We start from the raw sequence: 6,000 nt of genomic DNA, 5'->3' as shown, positions 1-6,000 counted from the left end.
TCTTGCTCCTACCACAAACTTATGGTGATAATGTTTAAACAACCTTAGGACCACCAGGGCACTTTATCCCTTGTTGGGAGGGTTTTTCCCTTGTGCATACATATACCTAGTTCCACTATTACTAGGGTATTCTTCTTGGCAGGGATTTAATATTTACATAATTATAAAAAAAAAATGTGTGATCACAAGGTCTTATTGACACATTTACATAATCACACTTAACATGATCACAAACAAGCCAGTTAAGAGCAACTTGGAAACCCATAAAAAGCTCGTCGGACTATTTAGTTTTCCCTGCGGGCTTGCCGGGCTAGTCCATTTTGCTTGCGGGCCCGTCAAGAAGACCCAGTAGCCCGTCAGGGTCGCAAAATAATATATATAGGGCCCCGAATGGGTCCGCAGGTGTTATTCCTTGAGCCATCTTTTGTGTGTGTGTGTGTGTGAGAGAGAGAGAGAGTGAGAGAGAGAGAGATCAACCGCCATTGCAAGTACATTGAGAGGAGAGAGGGGGTCGTGTGGGAGTGTGCTCTGCATCGCAGTGCACGACAGTAACGGAGTATCCAACCACACGACTCAGGTATGTGTTGTGTGTGTGTGTATATGCATTGTGTGGTAGCGTGTCTTTTGTCGTATTGCGCAATAGTCATAAGGTACCTTACCACACAATGCAAGTGTGTGCGTGAGCTGTTCTACAAAACAGTGATTAACACAGGGGCATCACCTTGGTGACGCGGGGAATATGGTGTCCTTGTGGTAAGTATTAGCCCACTTTTTGGGTATTACGTCGGTAACACAGCGATTCTAGTATCCTTATGGTGAGTCAACTTCTCTTCCCCTTTCCAAAAAAACACATGGACATCGATAGGTAACGTGAATATATGATGCTCTTATGCAAGCCATTATTTCTCTTTACATCGGCCGGCACTCAATCCGTAACGCGGCTAATTGAGTGTTGTTTGCTAGAAGCATCCATTTTTGCATAAATGTGGTGTTCAGGTCGTGAACCCAGTCGTGCGAGCGCCATATAATTTTTATGTGCATGTGCAATTCATTATCGCTATTTTAAATGCTACATTTACATAAATTCTATGTAAAAATATATATGCACACAATTTGCATGTAAAATATTCATTTTTATCTTTTTAAAGAGCAAGGCGCTCTTTGCAATTTATAATTGGTTTATATACTTTCAACGTTTTAAATGAGCTAAAATAAATTGTAAATATGTACATCATGATGCGTGTATCTTCTAAGAGGCATTTTTTTTGAAGTGAATCGTGATAACATGCAAAATATAAACTCAGGTCTTATGTTCTATCAAAAAAATTTGAATTGTTTTGGGTTTTTAACATGTTCAGTTAGATCTGGACAATTTTATTAGGAGTTACTTATTTTTAGTGCATTTTACACGAGTAAACATACCATTTTAAAGTCAAAATGATTATCAACCTGAATAATATAATCTTGCACAATTTTTTGAAGTCTTCAAGTCAGTGTATGCTTTGTTTGAACTAGTGTGAGAGTGCACTGTGAAAAATATAAGTAATAAATTCACAATATGCTAAAATGTATCAGGTTTTTAATATGTAATGTTTGATCTGGATGAAGTTCTTATAAACTACTTGTTTGCTCTACAATTTACATAAGTAAACATTGCATTTTAAAGTGAAAATTGTTTCCAATGTGTATCAATATAATCATGCATATTTCCTAAAGTCTTCAAGTCATGGTTATGGTTTGTTTGAACTAGTGTGAGAGTGTTAGTGCAGTGTGCACCCATGAATTTGTATTTGATATGTTGTTTTTTATTGTCCAGTGCTAAAATGACGCCAGATCAAAAGAAAATTATTATGCGTGCCATTAAAAAATAATGTATTTTGGCAATATCATCATGTGTGCAGATGGTTGCATAGCAATTAGTGAAAGCGACGTCTTCATTAAAGACCTCACTAACACTATATGGGAGAATACAGAGCATAAGCTGCGAGGTGAAGGCGAATATGAATTGTTGATTCCAATAGAGATTTGAGAATTTGACCCCCACCACAAGGTTAGGACAGTGTTGGTCAATATGAAAGTCTGTTTTGTAGAGACTTAAAAGGAAGATATCCCTCCCACCTGCGATATGGAAAAATTAGAGCTTTGGGACAAATTATGGGAGGAACAAAAGGTCAAGATGAAGCGGGTGAAAGCTCAGGACCAAGTTTCCTTATCCAAGAGATTAAAGATGGCCCAAGATGCGCAAGCGGTTGTGGGTGGCCGATCAGATGCCTGTAGCACCGGCACAACCATGCGCACGCCATTGAATGCGAAGTGCGTTCATCTGATTGGAATTTCTCACGAGGCCCTGGTAGAAGGTACAAGGGTTGGAGCATGCTCTTTTGGTGTGTGCACATTATACACCATTAATTAAAGGCATCGCTTTCTTTCCAAAGCACATTACAAATGTGGGAAAATGCTACAATGGCGTGGTTTATGTGTAAGCTCAACTGTTTCCAAGCAAAATAACTATTTTGAGTCTAGAGGCCATTCTCACACAATCCCGGATTTCAACCAAAAGGCCCTTGTTTGGTTGGCTCTAGCAAGGAATTTTTCAACGAGCCTTATAATTAAAGTGCCCAAGGCACACTCAAGGCTTCACGGTCACAAGGTAAGGCATCAAAGAACATCGGTAGACCCAAAATCAACAAGGAGTTTTTCAAGCTTCTTAAGGCATCGCCACAATTGAAATGTATGTCTACACATATCTATAAGGATATGATTCTGCCAATATTTGTTAGAGGACTAGACACTTCCATTATAAATGGTAAGACCTTCCTCAAGTGGCAAATGGAAGTGCACTCACACAAGAGCACACACATTGACACTCACATGATGAGCACTACACTTGACATGTATTTTCGCATTACAACATTAGCTAAGACCAATAAATCCTCTCAAGAATGGACCAATGATGGGGCAAATGACAACAATGTCAATGACTAGCATCATCACCATCATGCAATTATGACATGATAAAGGATAATCAAACTATGCAAAGGATGTACAATGAATCCCTACACACTAAAACTACCCTCTACACTTGCATGATATATTCGAATGTGAGAAAAAAATGATGTATCCAATTTGAGAACCATGTTTATACATCCAAATGGAAATCCATGCATCTACCTAAGGAAGCCTTGTATGACCCATGACCTGTTGAATCCATTGAGATCCAGGCATGATGTATCTTAGGCAATCCTAGGATGAAATCAGGTTTAAGGGGGCGATTGTTAGGGTTAAACCTATTCCATCCTATGACAATGCGAACTACCCCTAAGGGTGCTACTCTCACACACTCTAGTGGAAAGAAATCCTACACTTTGCATAACTACTTATGTGCCACCTACATGCCACTACCTTTGACCTAAGAGTGCCACCTCCTATGCCATGTATTAGGAGATGTGGCTAACATGTGGCTTAAGGCTACACTCTCATAGTGCTATATAAGCACACATCACATTGTACAAAATATAAGCATCTTATCAGTCTACCTATTTTGTGTAATTTTGTATTTTGATTACTTACATCATTTTTAAATAATCACGTTAACTTAATGTTCTAATTATGAATGCGACTAATCATTATCCGCCATAATTGAGCCTTACACTATTGCAACCAAAATCTCATGCAAAATCTGTATTTGGAGATGGTATAGTTGAAGATGTTGAAGGTACATTTTGTACACTTCACCTATTAAACCACGCATACAAGAATGAAGAATTTGAAATGATGGAGATGCACATGCACATGCCTTAAGTGCTTTGTATGTGCAATGCACTATCAATTACCACATTTGTTGATGTAAGACATCAAAGGAAGCATGACATATTCTTTCTTCATTATACTTGGTGCACAATGAGGCAAATGTTGCCAGATCATAAACGAAGGAAATTCCATGAATAGTTCTCCCACAAAGATCAAATGTCTTAAGGATCAATCGATTGTAGTTGATAAGGTCGTTTTGAATAGGCCATCTATGTAAACAAGGCTTGATAACTTGTCTAAATCTTGTTAGATTTTTCCTCAACTCTCAAGCTATTGACTAGAGGCACTTCAGATGCCTTTAATTTTGATGAGTTGAATTTTATGATCTTGTAAGAAGAGCATTCTAAGCTTAATAGGTCTAATAATTGTGAGGGTGACCAAGGTTTAGTTGCTAGTCAACAACAACCATGCAAGAATAAAGGCTCACTCACTAGCAATTTTAAGCCAAAATCTAAGAACACCTATGCAACCATGGACAAAAATAAGGATAAGGACAAGCAAAACAAGAAGCATAATTGTAAGCAATAAGTTCAATCATTCAATAAGTGATTTTCACAAACTATAAAGGAGAAGGAAGCAAAGAAAAAACAGCTTGGTTTAGTTTCAGAAAGATTTAGAATGAGCTTTTCTTGTGCATTGGACCCATGTGTTTAGGATGCGTGTCAGACATGGGTGTATGGTTCTTTGATTATGGTGTTAGTAAGCACATTTCTTATCAGTCCAACATGGTGTTAGTCAATACATAAGTGATTGTCTCAAACTAAACGAGAAGGAAGCAAAGAAGAAGCAGTTTGGTTTAGTTTCGAAAAGCTTTAGAATGAGCTTTTCTTGTGCATCGGACCCATGGGTCGAGGATGCCTGTATATTAGTGTCACATGTGAGCATATGGTTCTTTGCTAAGGGTGTTAGTAAGCACATTGCTTATCAGTCCAACATGTTGTCCATGCTCGATGCTACCATTACATGTGTAAATAAATCCTCATATTTAGTTCAAGGATTTGGGAAAATATTTCTCCTCATGGAAAAACCATTACATGTGTAAGTACATCCTCATATTTAGTTCAAGGACTTGGGGAAATATTACTTATTATTACTATCACATTATCAAATGTTTTATTGTTACGAGGGATTAAGTAGAATTTGTAGTTTGTTTTTGGCTTTGCTAAGGCACGCTTATTGGTTACATTCCACAATGACAAATGGGTATATGATCTTAGTCATGGTGATATAATTGTGGCATATGGTTTCTATATCATGGTCTGTATGAACTAGACACTTATGAAAAGAGTGTGGGTGCAACCTGTGATTTTGATATGCATGCAATGCCATTCATTGTAAAGTTATGGTATATATGCTCTAGACAACTAACGTTAATAGTTTTTTATGCTTAAAAAATTTAAGATGGTCTTTGAGCTGCCACATCTTGGGACACCTATAAGCATGTATATGAAGGATATGCTTACAAAATATGAGTTGGTGTTTGGGCTGCCACATCTTGGGACACCTATAAACATGTACATGAAGGGTGTGTCTTACAAAAAATGCAGCAAACATTGTTTCTAAAGGATAGATTTGTGCAATTTTTTTTGTATTAAAGCTTAAACTTGTGCAGTGTTATATATGTGGGCCAATGAGAATCCCATACTTTAGAAATTATTGTATTTTGTCACTTTCATTGATTATTTACCTCAAAAAGCATGGATATATCCTCGGGGAGGTCACTATGTATAAATTGTGTATATCGCGTGCAACTTTTTTGTATTAGAGCTTAAACTTGTGTTTTGTTATATATGTAGGCCAATGAGGATCCCATCCTTTAGAAATTGTTGTATTTTGTCACTTTTCTCAATGAATTACCTCAAAAAGCATGGATATATCCTCGGGGGGGGGGGGGGGGGGGGGGTGTCACTATGTATAAATTGTATATATTGAGTGCGTTCAAGAACCATTGGGCATGACTGGGATTTGCCCATTTGGACAATATGCAGGCCGTTCTAGTTGCCTGGCGGGCAATCAAACCCTGTGCGAGAGCTTTAAGTTGCTCGTATACCTTTCTACCCAACTCATGGTGCTCGTTATCTTGACTGTCTGCCATATCTACAAAAATATACATGATATAAGGATCTTAGTAAATGAAAGATTAATAGATAAGACAAACTGATCATTGGCCTCAAAGATTGAAAGATGGAA

The sequence above is a fragment of the Adiantum capillus-veneris genome, chromosome 23, assembly GCF_014529385.1.
Source record: "Adiantum capillus-veneris isolate H3 chromosome 23, ASM1452938v2, whole genome shotgun sequence".
NCBI classification, from domain to species: domain Eukaryota; kingdom Viridiplantae; phylum Streptophyta; class Polypodiopsida; order Polypodiales; family Pteridaceae; genus Adiantum; species Adiantum capillus-veneris.
The sequence above is the reverse complement of the archived record's forward strand: the minus strand, read 5'-3'. Positions refer to the sequence as shown.